The sequence below is a fragment of the Tupaia chinensis genome, unplaced genomic scaffold, assembly GCF_000334495.1.
Source record: "Tupaia chinensis unplaced genomic scaffold, TupChi_1.0 Scaffold000429_1, whole genome shotgun sequence".
NCBI classification, from domain to species: Eukaryota; Metazoa; Chordata; class Mammalia; order Scandentia; family Tupaiidae; genus Tupaia; species Tupaia belangeri.
In genome coordinates this window covers 6,091,609-6,115,109 of record NW_006159934.1, presented here as the reverse complement: position 1 = coordinate 6,115,109, position 23,501 = coordinate 6,091,609, and the positions used below count along the sequence as shown (strand labels likewise).

Here is a 23,501-nt window from a genome sequence, read left to right as displayed (position 1 = left end):
AGAAGGGATTGCGGCGTGACCATCCCCCCTGGGGGGTGATTTCTCGCTTTCTGTCTCTATGTCTCTCTCTGTCTGTCTGGCGAGCGCAGCCCCCTAAAGTGAAAATCCCTCCAAAAAAAAAAAAAAAGTCGAAAAGAAAAAAAAAAAAAAAGAGATGTGGTGCTTTAAATTTTAAGTCCTCTATAACTAGGGTTGATCATCTTAGTGAATAGGGTGAAGCATGTTCTAAGTCTGGGACTTTTAAAAATTATTTTATTTATTTTACATTAAAAATTTTTATATTTGATCACTGTCTATCTATACATGGTTTTGTCAGCATAAATTCAGTGCATATCAGTCAAGTCAAAGTTATTTCCACATACATTATCATGTACAGATTACTGTTCATTCATGTACCTGTTAAATGTTTTCTTTGTTATTGTTGTTTATTTTCTGATCCCCTCCCTCCTACTCCCTTTACCCGCCCCTCTTATACTGTCTCTGGTGTTGTACCTTCCCAGCTTTCATTTTCTGCCATAGAGTGCAATCAGTCGGTATATAATTCTGGAACTTTTAACCTGGGGTCCCTGGACCTTGTGGGACTTCTGATTACTTGTGTGTTTGAGTAGTACTTTTTCTTTTTTCCTGGGGGAAAGATCCATAACTTTTGTCATGATAAAGGGTTTCAATAAAAAGGATAACACAACTTCTAATTTACACCTTGTGAACTGGACTTCTCTTATCCCTAAGACTATGCAAAGGATTTTGCTTTGTTTTGTTTTTGGTTGGAAGCCTGGACAAGGTGTATTGAAACTTGCTAGTGAGGAAAGATTGTACTGGTTGTGGTATAAAGAGTGGATTTGAGAGGGGTGGGCCTTGAGGTAGGGGCAACAACTTAAGAGCCTGTTTGCTGGGGCAGGCAGGTGGCATGGTGGATAAGGATGCTGGACTCCTACATGACTGATGCGTGGTCTGAGTCTTGGACCTGGAGGCTTGCTTTCTCACTTTCCCTTTCTCTTTCTTGCTATCTTCCTCTCTGATCAAATTACAATAAATAAATAAAGTTAAATAAAATAATTCTTCTTTCTTTTTTTTTTTTTAAAGAGTCTATTTGCATAGTTAGAGGAGTAATGGGTGATAGCCTAAACTTAGGAAGGAACAATGAGTTGGAGAGCAATTGGTTTGGGAATTTAAAAGATATAGATCCTGGGGTATGGTTTTGTTATTCTATTTAATTTTGATCATAACTCTGTGAGGCATCTTATCTCCATTGTATTAATGAGGGAAATTAGTATCAAAGTGACTTGCCCAATATTACACAACTAATAATTGTGAGACTTGGATTCATACTCAACTTTTATTTAACTTGAAAGCCCATGCTCTTAATTAACTACTATGTTATACCACCTCTACTGTAATATGTCTTTTTTTTAAAGTTTATTTCTTGTGAGAGAGAGAGAGAAAATATATTCAGCAGGGTCTTCATGCCATGATCATGGGCATGTGCACATCTGGAGTGTACAGGGAGACCTTGGAATGAGAACCTAGGACCTTCTCATGTGACTCTGACATTGAGGAACATCCCTGCAGCTGGCTATAACAGGTCCTGATGAGATATGAATGTAAAGGTAGATGAAGAGAAAGAGGAGTTAGGCACATAGCTACCTAAGTAGTAAGTAGGTGCAGATGGTACCAGTCACTGAGACCAGGGACACAAGAGTGTGAATAGGGAAGAATGCGCTGAGAACTGAATGTCGGATCAAAGATATTCTTGAATATTGAATTCTGGGCTCAGAGTATTTAGCCTACAGGTATAAATTTTGGAGCCCTCATTTTATTGAAGTGTTGGATAAAGGGAAAAGGGCTAAAGACCAAACCCTAAGGCCCAGTAACTATTCATTTTGAGCATGAGATGACCGGTGCTGACCAGGGAATAGGGAGTCACCACTGCTCCACCTGAGCTTCTTCAAATCCTTTAGCTGTCCTGAATGCGATCCTGGTCTGTCTGCTGTTGATAACAGAAATACCTGAGTCTACTTCATGTAAGAGAACAGAGGTGTATTTAGCTCACTGTTTTGGAGGCTAAGAAGTCTAAGAGCATGGTGCCAGCATCTGGTGAGGGTCTTCTGGCTGCATTATATCATGGCAGAGTGTGTCTGGGTCCTTGTGTCTTTGCTCTGGTCTCATTCTCTCTCCTTATAAACCCAATAACATTCATATGGGAGGCCGTACTCTGATAACCTTTTCCAATCTTAATCTCCTCTCAAAGGCTGTGTCTTTTTCTTTTTTTGGAGAGACTTTTTGCTATAGGGCATGTGAACTTGCCAGAAAGACAGAGAGAGACAGAGAGACAAAAAGTGAGAAATCACCTCCTGGGGGGGATGGCCATGCTGTAATCCCTTCTCCTCCCTTCTCCTCTCCAGATCCTGGGCACGCATGCACATGCGCCCAGTGTGAGTTTAAGCTGCTGGGTCAGGAACTCAAACCGTGGTCGACTACATGGGAGTCCAGCGACATAGCCATCATGCTAACTGCTGGTCCCAAAGGCTGGTGGGTCTTTTATTTCCATGGTCAGATTAAGTTTCCTCTTAATACCATCATGATGACTCACCAAATTTTAACACATGAATTTTGTGTTAAAGACCATAGAATATGCCATGTTTAGTTCCCTCGTTATCCTAAAGAGCCAACATACTCTATCAGAAAGAACTCTTTGAATTAGAAAAAGAAAAGTCACTTAATTGTGCCTAATTAATTCAGTTTATTGATTGACAGTGGCCTTCTCTTTCAAACTGTTTGAGTGAGAAACTTATCTAAACCGTTTAACTGTCTTAGATTTTAAAAGGAGTTCACCTTGGCCCCTGGTCACTCAAATGTCGTATTTAGCATATCATAGAAATGCGCTGTAATTTTTTCGGCTCAATAGACCCCAAAAGAGACTGTGTTAAATCAAAGGTCACCTTCTTATAAATTGGACTGCTCCCAGGAAAGTATTTGACCACAAATAAGGAGATTGGCTTCTTGTTTATGAAATGGTGAATTTTAGAGATTCTGGAGTAGGATTGAACTTGGTTCAAATCCTGGATCTGTCATGTGTTCTCTGGGCCTTTGGGCAAGTTTTAAGGATTTACATATCTCAGTGTCCTCATCTGTAACATGGGATAGTATTAATGCCCAGTTCATGGGAAAAGCGTGTAGCATGATGTCCAGCATTTGGCAAAGTGCTCTGTGAGATCTAACTATTAGTACCATTGCTTGGCACACGAGGAGGGAGAAGTAAGAGTATGGAGAAATAGAGAATTTATTTGATCTTTCCCCAGTCTGTCCAGTGGAATTTATTTGATATTTCCCCATTCTGTCCAATGAAAAATAAGTTGGTTTACCAAAACTAGAAAAGGAAAAGTATGTTTTAGTATGAAAGAATAAAACTAAGTCATACCTGTGATTCTGAAATTTGGTTATTATTTTCAGGAGTGTGTGTGTGTGTGTGTGTGTGTGTGTGTGTGTATCTGTGTATAAGGGTATAAGGTAGGGGTGCTGAGAGCACACTTTTTGTGCTTGTCCCCGACCCTTCTCCACAGAATCCCTGAAATTTCTCAGACCTTGGTGGCCATCATACCGTGATATGCTGGGAGTATATGAACTTACCATAAAATAAAATTGTGCTGCTGTTATTGCACTGGGCATACAGGGATATTGAAGGAGAGGGACCCACATTTATTGAGTATGGTCACTTATGGCTTAACAAGGATGCATTTCAGAAATGTGTCTGTAAGCTATTTTGTTACTGTGTTAACACCAGAGGGTGTGCAAACACAAACCTAGCTGGGACAGCCAACTGACACCTGGACTAGGTGGTCCAGCCTGTGCTCCACAGTCATATATGCAGTCTATCTTTGACTGAAATGTCATTCTATGGTTGTGTGACTATATTTATTTTGTGCTAGGTACATCCAATAGGTTGTTCCACTGCTATGCTTCATCTTCATCATTATCATTATCATCATTTTTACAATTATATTTTAAAAAGTTTATTTTATTGGGTCGGTAGGTAGCGTGGAGGTTAAGGTATTATATCCCAAATGTCCAACTCCATAGTATGAGTCCTGGACCCCAAGGCTGGAAAATCACTCTGAGTTTGTATGTGTGTGTGTGTGTGTGTGTGTGTGCGCGCGCGCACGTGTGTGCACATGTGCATGCCCGAAAGTCCCAAGGCGAGACTTGAGAAAAAAGGACTGCAACATGGTCATCCCCCTGGAGGATGATTTCTTATTTTCCCTCTATCTCTCTATCACACATGCGCTAAAGCAAAAATTAAAAAAAAAAGTTATTTTATTTCTTCCATGAGATAAAGGGGGTAGGGAGAGAGAGAGAGAGAGAGAGAGAGAGAGAGAGAGAGAGAGACAAGACATCCCTAATAGGGTCTTTAAGCTGCAACTCATCCCTAGCCTCAGGCCGGCTTGGATCTCTGGCATATGCATGGCCTGGCATGTATAAGGGGGCCCAGGGTTGTGACCTTTCCACATGAGTCCAGCATTGCAGAGCATTATGTTACCACTGCATCACCACTGCCAGCCTTATTATTGTTACTAATTGTTACTCCACAGAGTTCCTCTCCTCTTTTGTCCCCTTCTCCTTCCCTAAACAAATTGGTTCTACTGCAGGACAGAGGTTGAAGAGCAGGAGTACTGGAAATGAGGGGATTACCTAGGTTTAAAGAACCTAGGTCGTCTTTCTCCAACTGCTGTGTGTGGTCAGGGCCAGGACTGCCAATGAGTAAGGCCAAGAACTCTTCAAGATGGATTATCGCTCTTGAAGTATAGAAGTGATAAACCCTGCCATCTAAGTGATACTAATAATGTCCCCACAAGTTGTGAAATCATGGAATTTACTTATCTCTTTAGTGTACCTCTCCTTAAAGAATATTTATTTAAGTGAGATAAGACATTGATGCAAGTGCTAATGGCTTCAGGTTGGCTTGTGGGACAGATCACTGCCACGAGTTCATAAATAGATTCTGTCTCCTCAGCAAAAAACCTGTAGAAAGCAAGTGTTTTCCTCAGAACCTCTGATAATCATTTTTGATTATAATATGTTTTTTTTTTGGTTCAAAAGCATTGCCCACTCACAGCGGAGCACATTTGTCTTCATAGAGACAATGAGTTGGGATGGCTGCAAGTCACTTGGGAGGCTGATGAGTGGGGACAGCAGACGATAGATCCAGGCAGGGATTATACATCATGTTGTACCTTCATGGCCATAACAAATTACCAGGCAGTAACAAATCAAGTACACGCTCACAATCCTGCTCTTTGCATTCTTTCCAATTTGATCCAGTCCTGAGCAAATTCTAAGTTGAAAAAACAGAACAACAATAGAGGCTCAGCCCAGGTGGCAGTTTGTAGCATACTGGGTTGTAGTGCAGAAAGCCATGTGGCCAATCAAAGGTTTGGATTCTCTGAGAACATGCTGGACGCATGTGGGAGCTCAAGATCCTGAGAAGCCTAAGGGCTGGCGAAGGGCTATTGTGCCTGTTGAGGGTGGCCCCTGCCTCTTTTCCTCCCCCATGCACATGTTTGATATCACAAACAAACAAACAAACTCAGTTTCTGTAGAGAAGAAAGCTATAATATTGTTCATGGCCAGGCTAAGGAAACCCAGTAAGAAAAGCTTATAGCAAGATTCTGCAGGGACGTGGGCAAGAGTTAGAATGTCACTCAGAAGGCTTTCTGTGTGTTGTGAGCACTAATTCGATTATGTTCTGAGCAGTTTCTGCTGTTCTGAGCATGGGTTCCTGTGTGTTCTGAGCTCAGGTTCCTGTGTGTTCTGAGCTCAGCTTTCTGTGTGTTCTGAGCTCAGGTTCCTGTGTGTTCTGAGTCAGCTTTCTGTGTGTTCTGAGCTCAGGTTCCTATGTGTTCTGAGCTCTAGTACCTGTGTGTTCTGAGCTCAGCTTCCTGTGTGTTCTGAGCTCAGCTTCCTGTGTGTTCTGAGCTCCGACTCCTGTATGTTCTGAGCTCTAGTACCTGTGTGTTCTGAGCTTGACTCCTGTGTCTTCTGAGCTCTGACTCCTGTGTGTTCTGAGCTCAGCTTCCTGTGTGTTCTGATCTCTAGTACCTGTGTGTTCTGAGCTCTAGTACCTGTGTGTTCTGAGCTCAGCTTCCTGTAGGTTCTGAGCTCAGGTTCCTGTGTGTTCTTAGCTCTGGTATCTGTGTGTTCTGAGCTCTCGCACCTGTGTGTTCTGAGCTCAGCTTCCTGTGTGTTCTGAGCTCTGGTATCTGTGTGTTCTGAACTCTGGTTCCTGTGTGTGTTCTAAGCTCTAGTACCTGTGTGTTCTGAGCTCAGGTTCCTGTGTTTTCTGAGCTCAGCTTCCTGTGTGTTCTGAGCTCTGGTATCTGTGTGTTCTGAGCTCAGGTTCCTGTGTGTTCTGAGCTCTGGTTCCTGTGTGTTCTTTTTCTTTATTTTAGTTTTTTTTTTTTTTTTGGAGAGGTTTTCATTGTAGGGCACATGCGCTTGCCAGACAGACAGAGAACGAGAGACAGAAAGCGAGAAATCACCCCCCCAGGGGGGATGGTCATGCCGCAATCCCTTTTCCTCCATTCTCCTCTTGGGATCTTGGGTATGCATGCACAGGTGCCCAGCGTGAGTTTGAAGCCACCAGGTCCGGGACGTGAACCGCGGTCGACTACGTGGGAGTCCAGCAACATAGCCATTATGCTAACTGCTGGTTCCCTATTTTAGTTTTTAAAATTTCATTTTCTTTTATACATACATTAGCTTACAAAGTGAACATTTCAATATGTGGACATTTCTCCCCAGTACAGTTGATTAAACTGTAAAACAGCTTCAACAGATAATATCACATTTCTTTGTCTCATTAATACTTTGCCTCCGTATTTTTCTTCTAAATGTTCCTGTGTATTCTGAGCTCTGGTTCCTGTATGTTCTGAGCTCTGGTTCCTATGTGTTCTGAGTACTGGTTCCTGTGTGTTCTGAGTACCGTTTCCTGTGTGTTCTGAGCTCTGGTTCCTGTGTGTTTTGAATACCAGTTTCTATGTGTTGTGAGCTCTGGTTCCTGCGTATTCTGAGCTCTGGCTCCTGTGTGTTCTGGGTACTGATTCCTATGTATCAGTTTTGTGTACCAGGCAGTGTTGTGTAGTGCTCAGAAGTCCAATGGCACAAGGACTGAGCTTCAGTTTGCCTCCTGAGAAAATGGGCATTGTTATTTTGGAATCCCATCTTGCCTCACAAAAGAAAACTGTGGAAACTAAGGTAGCAGTTCCATAGGGGTAATAAGTGAGAAATAAATAACTCAGTTTGTTCATTGAAATTTAATGAAAAGATTAAAATGTTGCATTCATTCTACAAGTTTCATTGCATTTCTACAATGTCCAAGTACTATGCCAGATGCTGGAAGTCAGAATGATCAGACTTGGGTCCTGTTCCTCACGGTTTACTCAAGGGACTCATTCCAGGTGGAGCAGGGTAAATGGAGTGTAGTTCTCAGCATACAGGAGCTCCGACCCTCATGATTTCTAGAGCGCATTGATTTTTCCCTGAACCTCAGTTTCCCCACTTTTAAAAATAAGACAAAAATATTTACTTCAGAGAATTTTTTTTTGAAGAAATTATGTATTTATTTCAAGAGAGAGAGAGAGAGAGAGAAGCACTTTCAACAGAGTCTCATGCTGCATTCCTCCCCCAGCCCTTCCAGCCAGTTGGCATCATGGGCATGCACCTACATGCTTGACACGTAGAGGTCAATCTGGGAACCAAATCCTGATCTTCCATTTCACTTCCAGCCTTGCAGAGCAGCATTTTAGAACTGTGCCACTGCAGCTGGGCCTTCATAGAGTTAGAAAAATAAATCGAAGGCATAATTCCATTCATTCATTTGTTAATTCATTCTATAAATATTTGTCAAGTGCTGAGAGTTTTAGACATTGTTCTAAGATCCAGGATGCAGCAATGAGGAAAACAATTCCTAGCTTTCTTTGAGCTTCTGCTTCCAGGGCAGGAGACATGTGAAGAGGCTTCAAAATTCTATGGAAATTGCATATTATGAAAACACTATACTTGGGTTTCAAATGTTTTTGTACCAGGTAAACTTGTACTTTAATTCCATTTTTCCATGAAATTTTCAAAGTCTCCTTGTAGTATATTATATGGCAATAAGAATTATAGAAAATATAATAAGCAGGGAAAGGAGGGTAGGAGTGGGGTGGAGGTTATTGTAATAATCCAGATGAGAGATTATGGTGGCCAGGATGAGGGTGTGGTCATGGAGGTGGAAGCAGTGGTCAGATTCTGGATCCATTTTGATGATAGGTTTTTCAAGATTTGCTAATGGAGTGATATGAAGTAGGAGAAAAAGAAAGAGTCAGGGATGATGTGATGATTTGGGGCTGTGATGAAGAGAAGATTAACTTAGAGCAGAGAAAGCCCAGGAGCTCAGTATTGGACCTGTGAACTCTGAGATCTTATATCCAGGTGGAGATTTTGAATAGGCCATTGGATAATCAAGTGTGGAGTTCAGAGTAAAGATTAGGGCTTATACAGCTAAAATAACTTTTATAGAGTGTACTGAATAATCCTAATTATAGACCAATCAATGAATTGATTATGACTCATTCATAATCCATATTAATTTAAACATTTTTTATTTTTATTTATTAATTTTTAGAGAGATTTTTACAATAGGGTGTGTGCACTTACCAGAGAGACAGAGAGAGAGACAGACAGACAGAAAGCAAGAAATCACCCCCTGGAGGGGATGATCACACCACAGTCCCTTCTCCCTCATTCTCATCTCCAGATTTTGGGCACACATGCACATGCTCCTGGCTTGAGTTTCAAGCCACAGGGTCTGGGACTTGAACTATGGTCTACTATGTGGGAGTTCAGTGATATATCCATGATGCCATCTTCTGGACCCCCAAATTTTTATTTTTATGAAACAAAAATTATAGGACTTTTTTTCACAGAGAAATTTACATTCCTTTGTTTGTTAAATATGTCTTCACTTTTTCCCCATTCACCTTCTCCTACCCACCCAGTATCACCCACTTCTCTACCACCCACTTCCCTGTCTTAGAGTCTCTGGCGTCTATACTTATCCTCTCTACTATCATATTGTCAGATATTTCTATTTCTGCCATGAAGCGCAGGCATTCAGTACATATTGAGTGGGGATATATGGGTGTGTATCTTTCAAAGTCTGGCTTACTTCATTTTACCTTAAGTTCTCTGTATTTGTTTACTTTGAATCAAACAATGGGACCTCATTGCTTCTTATGGCTGAGTAATATTCCATGGTGTATATGTGGTCAGTCAAGATCCAAGCCAGTCATCAGGTTTTGGACACTTAGGGTGATTTCATGTCTTGGCAATTGTGAACAGTGCTATAAGAAACATGGATGTACAAATGTCTTTCTGACTATTTTTCTATTCTTTGAGTACTGAGGAGCGGGATTACTGGGTCATATGGTAGTTCTATTTGTACATTTTTGAGGAACCTTGATATTCTTCATATTATTGTGTCCACAGAGGCCGTACTGATTTACTTTCCCACCAGCAGTACACGAGGGCACCCTTTTTACCACAGCCCTGCCAACACATGTTGTTCTTTATTTTTTTGATCCTAACCATTTTAACTAAAGTTAAAAGGTATCTCATTGTGGTTTTAATTTGCATTTCCCTTAGAACAAGAGACTTAGAGCATTTCTTCATATCCTCTTTGGTTATTCATAAGTCTTCCTTGGAGAGTTACCTATCTAGCTCTTTGCCCATTTTTAAAAAACCTCTACAAAGAAAATTATGAAAAAACTGAAAAAAGAAATAGAGTATAATACAAAAAATGGGAAGACATCTGCTATTCTTGGATTGCAATAATCAATATAATCAAAATGTCAGTTCTACCCAAAATAATTTACATATTTATTGTGATTCTGATCAAATTTCTGATGACATTCTTCATGAAAGTAGAAAAATCAATCATAAAATTTGTCTGGAATCATAAAAGACCCCATATCACCAAGGTGATACTATATGATACTATATAAAAAGAATAAAGTAGGTGGCATCTCACTACCTGACTTCAAACTACATTACAAACTGGTGGTAATCAAAACAGCATTGTTCTGGCAAAAAAAAAAAAAAAAGAAAGAAAGAAAAATAGACACATAGATCAATGGAAAACAAACTAAAGATAGTCAGAGGAAGAGAAAGTGTGTCTTGGTGTGGGGATGCTGTAGTTGGTTAGAGAAGTCTCCCAGCAAAAAGGCACTTGAGTTGGCCCTTGAAGGATGGGAAAGACTGGGGTCTACAAAAGAAATTCTAGGATGAGAAAGTTTGGTGTATGCTGGGTATTGGAGGCTGCTCGGCTTTTATCAGAGTGGAGGGTAAGAAGCAGACTCATGAGAAAGAATTAAAAGATTGTTTAGGTCCAGGGACCTAAGGGACCAGGCCAAGAGGTGGAACTTTATTAGACAGACACTTGGTAAATGTTTGAAGGTTTCTTACCTTGAAAGTGATACAGCCCAAGCTCCATGAAGGTCATCTTCATCTCTGTATCTTCAGTGAACTGGAGCAGACCAGAGAGAGCCTCAATAGCCAAGGCTAATGGGAGGTCAAACCCTTGCCAGCAGAGAGGAAGAGAAAGATGATCTCAAGGATAATTCTATCCTTGAGTGTCAAGTGGTTAGGTTGTAGGCTCAGGAATCTCACTGTGTGCTCAGCCACACTCTCATTCAGTCTTTACAACTGAATTTAAACTGCTCTGCCAGGTGTTTGCTGTCATTATTCTCATTACAAGATGAGAACACTGAAGCTCAGAAAGGTTAAGTCATTGCCTGAGGTCACACAGCTGACAACGCAAAATTAGACTGCAGACCAGGCTGTTTGATTTCTGGTCCCTAAGTTTTTATTTTTTTATTTTATTTTTTAATTTTTTTTTTAAGGGTTTTGCCATAGGGTGCATATCACTGGAGAGAAACAGAGAGAGACAGTGAAATGGAAAGTGAGAAATCACCCCCTAAGGGGGATGGCCACATAACAATCCCTTCCCTTCCATTCTACTCCTGGGATTCTGAGCATGAACACACACATGCCCTGTGTGATTTTCAACCTATCAGGTCTGAAACTCGAACTATGGTTGGTTATGTTGAAGTCTAGCACCTCAACTACCATACCACCTGCTGGCTCCTGGGCCCCAAGATTTAATCTCTTATAGTCGAGCTTCTCACAGCTATCTGGTTTAGATGGTAGCCTTATTTTCTAAGAGGAGGAACCAGTGCTTAGAGAAGAGGAAAACCAAGTGCATTTAGATAGAATTTTTCAGTTAAGTTTGGGGAAGGATTGTTTGAGAGAGAGTGGCTTCAGGTAGAAGAGGATAAGAAAGATTTGGAATGAAGACTCTAGAGAACTGTAGAATCATGAGAGAGTCTGAGTTAAAGGAAAAGAGTTAGCAGGATCAACAAAGTTTACTGGAGGATTATTTTACTGCTGGAGAGTTTGTGAATGAAAATGTATGTTCTCTGGGCTAGTTCTGCCTCTGGCAGTCAGTAAGTGTAAGGCTTTAGGCAAGTCTCTTTTCTGCCTTGAGCCCTTTCTTGGCTTGACAAATGAGGTTGGCAGTGCTTGCCTGGCCTCTTGGTGGTGTTGCAATAGTGGTTTCAGGGGCTATGGATGGGTGTCTGGCTTTGCTTGGGAAGATGGAACCTTTGTTGTTTACAGCTGGAGTCTTGGGGTTGGCAAGCCAGTTGGGTTTTCAGCAGCAGGAACACTGAGCCAGGCAGGTGTGACCTGAGCCTGTCCTTGCTCAGGGCAGAATGATGAATCTGCATGTCTGTGTCAAATCAGGTCAGTTGGAACTATATGATTTCTAAGTGCATTTAGTATAATTCAGGTGGTTTTTCAGTACTTTGTAAATGAAGGAATCTATGATCCACCACTGCTTATGGGATTTTTTTCATTATTTTGCCTTTCTTTTTACCTACTAAATTGAAAAAACTCTTCCCCCCCCCCTTTTTTTTGTCTTAAGTTTCTCTTATATCTTGGAATACCCTAAAACTTAAAACACTTTTTGAAAATATTTCACACAGCAACAAAACATAACCCATTTCAGACTGTCCTGATTCTCAAAATGTGATTGAGATTATATTTTTTAAAAAAATTTAGATTGAAATTAGTGAATGTGGTAGTCTGAATATCTCTGCAAAGATGTCTCCGAAACAAGTCCATGTCCTAATTCTTGGAAACTGTGAGCATGTCACTTTATATAGCAAAAGGTATATTGCAGATGTGATTACATTAAGGATTTCGAAATGGGGAGATTATCCTGGATTATCCAGGTAGGAACAGTATAATCATAAGAGTCTGCATAAGAGGGAGCCAGGAGAGACAGGGTAATGCCAACGTAAGGCTGTAAGGATGGAAAATGAGAGAGAGATGAAGATTCTATGCTGTTCTTTTTTTTAAGTTTATTTTTTTTCTCCACAAGTGTGAGAAGCAGAGAGAGGGACAAAGAGAGAGGAGAAATAGAGAAAAAATGTGCATGTTTTTTAAATAAAAGATCAATTTTGATTATTATGTCTCCTTTCTAGATGTGATAACTTAGTACTCCAGTAGTTATCCATATTAGTTTCCTGTAAGAAATTACCGCAAGCTTAGTAGTTTAAGGCAACAAAAATGTATTTTGTTTGTAGTTCTAGAGATCAGAAATCCTAAAGTCAAGATGTTGGGGGAGGTTTTAGTAGGGAATCTATTTGCCTTTTCTTTTATTTGAGAGAGGAAAAAACATACATTTTTTTTTCTCTCAGAGAGAGAGAGAGAGAGAAAGAGAGAGAGACAGCACCTCCCACAGGGTCATGACGTCATTATCCACCCACCCTCAGTTTCCACCAGTCCTGAGTCAGGGGCACTTGCCTGCCTGGAATACTCAAGGTGGTGTCCAGACAAATGGAGAACCTTCCCATGTGGGTCAGCCTTGCAGAGTATTACATTTTACCTTTGTGCCACTGTCTAATCCCTATGCTAATGGCTTTAAACAAAATACATTTTTGTTGCCTTAAACTACTAAGCTTGTGGTAATTTCTTACAGGAAACTAATATGGGTATTTACTGGAGTACTAAGTTGTCACATCTATAAAGGAGACATAATAATCAAAATTGATCTTTTCTTTTTTTTCTTTTTTTTTTTGGAGAGATTTTCACTATAGGGCGTGTGCGCTCGCCAGACAGACAGAGAGAGACATAGAGACAGAAAGTGAGAAATCACCCCCCAGGGGGGATGGTCACGCCGCAATCCCTTCTCCTCCATTCTCTTCTCAGGATCTTGGGCACGCATGCACACGCACCCGGAGTGAGTTTTAAGCCACTGGGTCCGTTACGCGAACCGCGGTCGACTACGTGAGAGTCCAGTGACATAGCCATTACGTTAACTGCTGGTTCCCCTTGATCTTTTATTTTAATAAAAGATCAAAATCCTGCTAGCTGTAGGGCTTATGAGTTATGTTCTTAAATACATACAATACCACATAACCTCCACCTAACTGTATATATTGGGATGGGAGAATAGGGTCACATGATAGATACCAGGTTGTCTATGATTATATAGAATTTTTTTGGTAGTAATTAGTGGTACTATGGTTTGAATGTCCTCTTAAAATTTGTATGTTGAGATTGGTAGTGACAGGATTAAGATGATGGAAACCTAATCCAAATAAGATATTGAAAGGTGGGGGTTGGGACCACCAGGTAGTGGCTAAGGTGTTGGACTTCCACATGGTCGATCATGGTTTGAGCCCCAGACTTGGAGGCCTGAAAATCATGCTAGGTGCGTGTGCATGTGTGTCCAAAATCCTGAGAGAAGAATGGAAGAAAAGAGATTGTGATATGGCCATATTATTTTCCGTTTCTCTGTCTTTCGCTGATGAGCACCCTATGGCAAAAACCTAAAAAAAAGAGGGAAAAATAAAAAAAGAAAGAAAAGAAAGGTGTAGGTCTTTGGGAAGTGATCAAGCATCAGGGTGGGGACCCCATGATTAAGTTCTAGTAGAGAAGGAATGAGGCCAGAATGGAGAGACAGATGGACACAGACCCATGCACTTTTGATCTTTCATGATGTGACGTTCTACATGACCTTGGACTCTACCAACAAAAGACCTTCACCAGGTGTTGCCCCTGGCCCTTGTGCCTCCAAATCATGAGCTAAATAAACCTCTGTTTTCTTAAATTACTCATACTCAGGTATTTTCTGTTACAACCAATAGGACAGATTAGCACACTCGGTCTAACAATGGGAGAGAGCATCACCCCATCCTGGGCAGAGCAATGACATGGCCAAAGGGCCAATGCCTACTCTATATCTTTTTTCTTTTGCCATTTGGAGATATTTTGTATCATTCTATTTTTCATCATTCTTCCCCCCCCCCCCCATTTTGATGGAAGTTCTTAAAAGAAAGTCTGATAGTAATAATTGATAACATGTACGAATTTTGATCATGGAATTATAGATTTACTGAATGTTAGCCTGGCGAGTGACATTGAGAGCAATGAGGTAAACTCTGTCCTTGCATTCACCAAGAGCCACGATCATGCCATACTTTGTTACTGCCATAGTGGAGCTGAAACTTTCCAACTTGGAGTCAGTCCTGAAATTGTTCCTAGGAGACCTGGCCCCTCTCAACAGTGTTGGCATTTCAAGGCCAGTTCCTAATTTTGAAATGAGAGCTTTTATGGAAAGAGAGAGAGAGAGAGAGAGAGAGAGAGAGAGAGAGAGAGAGAGAGAGAGAGAGAGAGAGAGAGAGAGAGAGAAAGAAAGAAACAGATCTATCTGAAAGAGGGAGGGGAACATTTTTGAGGTAGGGGCTCCAGGTCCAGAGGTCCCACTACATGAAGAGTTGCTTGCTTCTTCTTAATACCCAGACAAGGAATGGATTTAGGAAGATTTCACCATAATAGAGAGATATTTGAGGCAAGGAAGCTGACTATGTGGCCAATTGTGGTTCAAATCCCAGCTCCAGTGGCTTGAAAAACATGCCAGGTGCAAGTGTATGCACATCCAAAAATCCCAACAGGATATAGAAATGGAGAAGGGATTATGACATGACCATGCTCCACTGGGGGATGCTTTCTTCTCTCTGTGTGTCTCTGTCTCTCTGTCTCTCTCTAGCAACTGCTTGTCTCCCTCTAGTAATTAACAAAAAAGAAAGATATCTTGGAATCACTTTTGTCATGCAATATTAAACTATGAGACTGGGAAAAGGAGAAGGGAAAGAAAGTAGATCCTAGGTACATCTTAGATCTGAGTTTGGTTTCACAGTGGCTTTTTTTCACTTAAAAAATGTGAAGGCAGTCCAGCTGCTATGGTGCAGCAATAATACAAGTGCCCTGCCAGACTAGAAGCCATATGGGGACCATGGGTTCCAATTCCTAGGTTGGCCTGAAACATACTGGGAACATATGCAAGTGCCTAGTATCCTAAGGAGCTGGAGGGCTGGGGAAAGGGCATCACGCCATGACAAGACTATGGTTTTTTTTTTTGGAGAGGTTTTCACTATAGGGCGTGTGCGCTCGCCAGACAGAGACATAGAGACAGAAAGCGAGTAATCACCCCCCAGGGGGGATGGTCACGCCACAATCCCTTCTCCTCCATTCTCCTTTCAGGATCTTGGGCACGCACGCACACGCGCCCGGCGTGAGTTTTAAGCCACTGGGTCCGGGACGTGAACCGCGGTCGACTACGTGGGAGTCCAGCGACATAGCCATTTCGCTAACTGCTGGTTCCCACAAGACTATGTTGAAGATACTTCTCTCTCTCTCTTGTGTGTGTGTGCTATCATAAAATAAAATGTTGCTGAGGTTTCAACAGAGCAAAGATCATGAGATTTGGGGTTACATACCTGGATGAATCCCAGCTTTTTCCTAGATAACCATGTGATGTCTGGTGAGTTCTTTCAGTCTCTAGTCATGGTTTGCATAACTTTAAAATGGGTCACGTCACAGGATACCAGAGTGTTGTAGGTGAAGCCTGGCACAAAGTGATCTGTAGCTAAGATGATGATTGTCCTTATTATGACTATACCAGGCTACCTGACAGAGAGACTGCATGACCTGAGCAGATCAGAGGGGAGTGGGGAAAGCAATGAGCCCTACACAGCACCCCTGGAGGGAATTATCCTCGCTTCATTTGGGCACTTTCTTTCAAGGGAATTCATCACAGATGATGTTTTTTGTTGGGGGAAGGTGAGAAGGATGCCTTGTAGCATTGTGTTTTGTTTTCTTCATGTGAGAAGGAGAAGGCTGAAAATCCCTTTTCCATCACTCATATCATGATAAGGGAGTTGGAGCTGGAATGGAAGCTCAGAGAGTCAGGTGGCAGAAGCGTTTTAGTACTGACTTATTGGAATTTAACTTTTCTGTTTCTTCAAAGTTAGGTGCTACTTTATCGCTAGATATTGAGTTGAGAAAAAGAATGATCATTCTGTGAATTGATAGTACAGTAGAACTACATTTTCCTATCTGTAACAATTTGTTAAAATCATTAAAAATTTGTACATCATTAAAAATTCATTTTTGTTTTGTTTTGTTTTGTCTGGGAAGCCCTCTCTGCCCATTCTTTACCTGCTGAGCTCATACTCCCCAGAATACTTCTACGGAAGCTTCTAAAACCTCAGCTAGTCCAAATTAATTCTCTGAGCTCTAACTCAGCTTATTCCTTATTCTATCATGATAATAAATTATAGAGCTTTAGTCTTTTGTACATCTTAGTTCCTCTACTAGATTTTATCCTGAAGGGCAGAAACACTTTTATTTTTTAATCCCTTATAGTGTTTACAACAGAGCTTTGCATAATTGTGGGGAATTAATAGGTATTTGTGGACTTCTTGAATTACTTTGAATTGAAATAAAATCTCCAGAATGCTGAAGTAATCAGTTTGAAGAATCTTTACTCTATCATCTTATTAGAATCCAGTAAAAATTTACTAACTACCTACTACTAATTACCTACTACATGCTAGACACAGGGAATGCAGTTTGAAAAGACAGTCTCTAAAACTGAACTCAGATTTTTTTTTGTTTGTTTGTTTCTTCTTTTTAGAGAGATTTTTGCAATAGGGTGTGTGTGCTCACCAGAGAGACAGAGAGGCAGAGACAGAAAGTGAGAAATCACCCCCGAAGGGGGATGGCCATGCTGTAAGTCCTTCTTTTCCATTCTCTTCTTAGGATTTTGGACATGCATGCACATGTACCTGGTATGAGGTTTGGTTGCTGGGTCTAGGACTCGAACTACGGTTGACTATGTGGGAGTCCAGTGACATAACCGCTACGCCATCTGCTGGTCCCAAGAAATTATTTTCAAAAAGTGACTTTTGGTTCTCTTTTGATGTTTCATACAGGTAGAAGGCTAGAGGGAGAATTAAGTAATGCTTTCAGAGGGAATAGATGGAGCCATGCAGGAAAAATTCCAGAAAGGTCTGATGATTGAGCTGAGCTTTAAAGGGCTAGATATTTGTCAGTGTACCCAGATACAGGGCAAGGCATTCCAGACAGAGAGAACAGCGGGGAGGCAGGATACTGATTTGTATGGGTCACTCTGAAACATTGTGCAGTCTAGGGGAGTGATGGGCCGGAGGGATTAGTCATTGTTTCTCTAAGAAAGCTGCCTGCACTCCTGAATGACTGGATCTCTTTTTGTGAGCTGACTACAGGCCCTTGAGACATCTTCAGGGGTAAACTCACCAGGGACAAATCTCTCTTTTGAGGCAGAATGTAGTTTTAGCAACAGCTAATGGATGTTTCAAGACAAATCATGTGGACCAGCTGATTGATCAATACTAATGTGTGATTGTGCTCCTTAGTCACTGGCTTTGTAGGACATTTGAAGAGAGTTTTTTTAAGTGTTCTGAGCAATGATAGCAGCTGTAGGTCCTGTAAGGTTTCCTAAAGTGAAGCTCATGCTCCCAGAGTATCCGTGAAAAACATTAGTCCCATGTCATTACTGAACTTGAGGGGAAGCTGTCTCCAGGATTGCTTCGTTATGCACTTAATGCAATGAGCTAGTTTGAAGTGGCACTGATGTTTAAACTTAAAACTCGATTTCAGCATGGTGAATAGAAACTCCTAAATCCTGTTCACTCTTGGCTTGAGATCACATTTCACCATCAGCCCTGGTCAGCAAAGTATGAGAGTAGCCTACTTTGGGCACTTTGAGGGTTTTCCAGTTAGTTTTTGTAAAGGTGAGATGTTAGCCTAAGCTATGTAGTTTCCTCCACCCTATTGGGGTACATTTAGGAGCTGGCTGGAAGAGGCTGAGCATTCTGAATCACTGGAAAAGTCATGTTTTTGGTGTTAGCATATTGAGCTAACTGACCTGCAAACCCACAAATCTGGGCAATGTAGAAAATTAACACCTTAGAGGAGTGAAACTCAGAGAGTTTAGGAAGACTTTTGCTGTCTTCATATAAAATATGCACTAAACTTTTGTTATCTGTCAAATTATTACTGTGCCAGGCATGTAGAACACCATGGAAATAAAAAGAAATCTTATCCCTGCATTTAGAATGCATTTGGAAGTTAAAACAGCAGAATAGCATAGAATATTCAATAGGAAGCACTCTTGCTTTAGAAATCAGGAAGTACATAGGTTTCAGTCGTAGAGTGTGGACACTTGGTATATATTTAGTAGAGACATACAATGTCTCTCCTTCTTAGCCTGGCTTGCTTCACTATAGAAACACAGTAAATGGATGTAAATACCTGATATACTGTGTGTGAAAGAGTAGGGTCTGAGGAAGAACATTTAGAAGAAAAGTAGGGAGGCAAAGCATTAATGGGACAAAGAAATGTGGTATTATCTATTGAAGATATTTTTTAGTTTTATCAACTGGACTAGGGAGAAATGTCCACATTATGAAAAATGTGACTAGGGAACGGCCAATGGCACAATGGTTACATCACTGGATTCCTGTGCAGTCAACCACAGTTCATGTCCTGCACCCCACGACTTAAAACTCATGCTGGGCGTGTGTGTGTGCATGCTCAAGATCCCAAGAGGAGAATGGAGGAGAAGGGATTGCGGCGTGGCCATACCCCCTATAGCAAAAACCTCTCCAAAAAAAAAGAAACATTCACATTGTAAGAAAATAATGTGATTGAATGTATAAAAGAAAACGAAATAAAAAAAAAGGAAATCAGGAAGTACAACTTGTTAATGACAGATACAGAAATAAAGGCCCAGATGAGAGTGAGGACTCCGTCAGTGATTGGAAGTGAGGCTCAAAAATCTGAGGCCCCTCTCTCCTGCTCTTTATTGTGTCCACTCAGTAGGAGGAGTGTCTGACCATGAGGGGTCTGTGTTTCTGTCTCATCACAATCTTTTTCTGTGATACCCATCATACCATTTATTTCTAATGGGTAGCAGCAGCTCAGGCTCCTTTTTACTCATTCTCATAGAAATTCCTAGAAGTGGAGCAGGCTTTGGTTAAAAATAAAAAGATAAAGACAAAAAAGTTTTAATTTTTTTGCATTAAAAAAACCTGATTGAGAGCATATATACATATGCATCAGAGAGAAAAAGAGAAAGCACCTTTGACAAGGTCTCATCTTGCTCTTGCTGTTATTCCCTTTCCCCAGACTTCCAGCTCCTCAGGATCCTGACTGCAGGTGCTCCTGGTGTGTTTTCAAGCTGACCCAGGGATTTGAACCAGGGGTCAGCCATGTGACTTCCACACTTGGACTTGTGTTAGGGCTGCATCAGTGACTGGGTCATTGAAACTCAATCTCAATATGCCCTTATAATCATTTTTCTTTTCTTTTCTTTTCTTTTCTTTTCTTTTCTTTTCTTTTCTTTTCTTTTCTTTTCTTTTCTTTTCTTTTCTTTTCTTTTCTTTTCTTTTCTTTTCTTTTCTTTTCTTTTCTTTTCTTTTCTTTTCTTTTCTTTTCTTTTCTTTTCTTTTCTTTTCTTTTCTTTTCTTTTCTTTTCTTTTCTTTTCTTTTCTTTTCTTTTCTTTTCTTTTCTTTTCTTTTCTTTTCTTTTCTTTTCTTTTCTTTTCTTTTCTTTTCTTTTCTTTTCTTTTCTTTTCTTTTCTTTTCTTTTCTTTTCTTTTCTTTTCTTTTCTTTTCTTTTCTTTTCTTTTCTTTTCTTTTCTTTTCTTTTCTTTTCTTTTCTTTTCTTTTCTTTTCTTTTCTTTTCTTTTCTTTTCTTTTCTTTTCTTTCTTTTCCTAACACCTAACAGTGCCAGGGTAGAGGGCCATGACATTGTAGAATTTCATGGTAGCATTTCTTGAATGCTCCTTGTTAAACATTCCCCATTTCCTTTATGTCTGCAAGCTCATCTTACACATTTCAATGCAAACAACCAAAGGAACTCTAGGTTTCTGGAGTCTAGAAGAAAGGGTTCCTTTTCTTCTCATCTTTTTGTTAGTCATTGGTAATCTCCTAGGGCACTGGTTCCAGCTAAGGACTGATGACTCTTACGAGAAGCCAAGTTACCTATGAATCAGTCTCAAGTGCCTGAAAAAGCCAGCTTCAGCTGCCCAGCTGCCTCTACAGGCAGTTTTGCAACTTTTTCCTTTCTAGTGCATCTGATCTGGTTCTGGGGTCTAGTCTCTCTACTTCTGTTTCTTGATCCTCACTGAGATTTTAGTTTCTGTTTCTAGCTCTCTTAGTCCTCTGCTTTCTCTAGTCCTCTGCAGTGTCAGGTATAGTCTGCTTCTCTGGCCCTGCCCTCTCCCTGTCTGCCTAATCTGGGATAAGACCCTGATGTTAACTCCTGAAGGTATGTTTCAGAGACTAGGATTCAGACAGCCGATATTTGCAAGATGTTCGTGAAACTGCATTTTAGTGATGCCTCAAATCCATTTGATTTCCTCTTACCAGCATAGTGAGAATTCTCCAATTAGGTCAAACTTTATTGTCCACAGCAGGCTCCCTCTACTCTTCCACTAAACTGTGCAGAATCCCAGTAGTGGTAGGTGTTTTAGGTGTCAAACCTGTTCCTTGGATAGAGACTGTGAACACTGCTTATAGAACAATAGTAACTAATACTTAATGAACCCTTTCCACGTGGCAAATACTCACAAGTACCTGCATTATATTATTTAAGCTAAAAAACAATGAGACTGCCAAGTCTCCACCCTTGTCCCACACCATAGCATGGTTAGCTCTGGGACATTTGGTTCAGATAATTCACTTGTAGAGATAATCTGATTTGTGGATGACGCTGGCATTTTATATTGTTATGCAAGAGAAACTTTCATTGCATGCAAACGAATGACAGGACTTGGGTTTCTCCTTGTGCTTTGCTACTATCTTTATAGGTAACTGGTTTTTCTTCTTTCTAGATTTATTAAAAAATTATGTATTTTTGAATTTACCTGTTTATGTTTTCCGAGAGAGAAAAAGAGAGAGAGAGAGAGAGAGAGAGAGAGAGAGAGAGAGGAGCTCCCCCCACAGCAAGGTCCTCACTCTGTGATTCACTCCCCAGTTTTAGCTGGCCCAGATCATGGCCACATGTGTGTGTGTGCCCAGTGTGCACAAGGAAGCCTCAGGATTAGAACCTGGGACCTTCTCCTGCGGGCCCATCATGACAGAGCATTGCATTACTGCTGTACCACCATTTGGCCCCTGTTCAAAATATCTGAATCTTTACTTTGTGTATCCTCAGGAGACCTCAGCGAGAGACTACCCATCTTGTTGATTTCTTTTCTAGTTGATGGCAAGTAAGCTAGATAAGTAAATCTAAAGGCTTCATGGGTATTGCCCCCCACCCCCCAACCATGTCCAAACTGTAGCACTGCTTTCTATTGTGCATATTTGAACTGTGCTCATCTGGTTATTTTGTAATATTTCTTGAATTGTCACCAACTGTGCTATAGTATTCTATAACCCATTTTACGTATTTACCTGCACTCTTGTATCTGTTAGCCAGGCTCTTCCCATTGCACCTAGTTCCTTTCCACTTTTGGTATCTACCATTATACTTTCTATTTCAATGCCATCCAATTTTTTAAGCTTCTGCTAATGAATGAGGACATGCAGTATTAGTGTTTATTTTTGCATGTCTGGATTATTTAACTTAGCTTTATTTCCTCCAGATTCATCCATTTTTTGCCACAAAAGACAGAGCCATCCTTTTTTATGGCTAACTGGTATTCCAGTGCATATATGCTACACTTTTAAAAAATTACTTTTTTCTTCTCTTTACACACAGAGAGAGGTACCCCCTAGCAGGGTCCTCATGTCATAATCTACCTTCAGTCACAGCTGACTTGGGTCACAGGCATATGTGTGCTGAGCATGCTCAGGGATGCCCCTGTATATGAATCCAGGACCTTTCCTATATGGGTCTAGTGCTAACACTGTGCTCATATTCTCCCCCCCCCCCAATAGGGCGCCTATGATCACCAGAGGGAAGGAAAATGAGAAATCATACTCTAGGGGGGGTAGGCACACCACAATCTCTTCTCCTCTATTCTCCTCTTGGGATTTTGGGCATGCATACATGCCCAGCGTGATTTTCAAGCCAGCGGGTCCAGGATTCGTACTGTGGTTGGCCATGTGGGAGTCCAAGGCCATTAGCATCACACCACATGGTGGCACAGTTTATTTTACTTGTATTACTTGTTTTCTTGCTGGGGAGCTGTTTGAGTTCCTTATATAATCTTCTTATTAATCCCTTGCCAGATGTATAACGGACAGATATATTCTTCCATTTTGTAGGTTGTCTCTTTACTATATAGATTATTTCCTTTGCTGTGCGGAAGATTTTTAGTTTGTTATACTCCAAATTGTCTATTTTTGGTGTTGCTGACTGTGCTTTTGAGATGCTTTGGCTTTGGGTGTTTTGTATGTTTTCTTTTGGTCCTATTAACCAATGAATTATTTATTTTTTTAAGCACTTAATAGTAATACCTAATCTTAATGGGCTCTTACATATGTGAGAGGTATTGTGTGCATAACAACCCTTCAGGCTTAGTATATCACGAATAACTTTTTACATGGATTAAAACATCACACTGTACTCCATAAATATGAAATAACTTTTTACACGGATTAAAACATCACACTGTACCTCATAAATATGTACAATTTTTATGTGTCAAAACACAAACATATTTTGAGGGTCTGGACTGTGGCACAGTAGTAAAAGCTAGAAGTTTTCGAGGTTAGCCTGCATAGGAAAATTCCAGGTTAGTGTCCAGAGACTTCCATGAGTACATGGGTTTGCTCGTGCCCATCATCAGAGCAGGCTGAGACTGGGGATGGATCACAGCATTGGGACCTTGTTGAGAGTACTGCTTCTCCGTCTGTCTGTCTCTGTGTCTGTCTCTGTGTCTCTTTCACTTATAGAAGAAATCAGTATTTAAAAACCCCTACATTTTACATGTTTTATTTTAACTTTTACATTTTTAAAGAGATTTTTGCTATAGGGCATGTGCCCTCCCCAGAGACACAGAGAGAGACAGAGACAGAAAACCAGAAATCACCCCCTGCGGGGAAGGCCATGCCGCAATCCTTTCTC

The 23,501-nt window shown here is 40.7% G+C and overlaps 1 protein-coding gene and 1 long non-coding RNA gene across 2 annotated transcripts in view; one reads left to right on the top strand and one right to left on the bottom strand.

Moving 5' to 3' along the window:
- Positions 1-15,976, bottom strand: part of LOC102473299 (uncharacterized) — a 23,068-nt gene extending 7,092 nt beyond the window's left edge. Inside the window, exons 1-2 of the long non-coding RNA XR_335514.1 lie at positions 15,879-15,976; positions 10,498-10,611 (exon numbers count right to left, since the gene is read on the bottom strand). This is a non-coding gene — a long non-coding RNA (uncharacterized LOC102473299). The remainder of the gene's footprint in view (positions 1-10,497; positions 10,612-15,878) is intronic.
- Positions 1-23,501, top strand: part of CALN1 (calneuron 1) — a 579,183-nt gene that overhangs the window by 176,537 nt on the left and 379,145 nt on the right. The window lies entirely within an intron of this gene.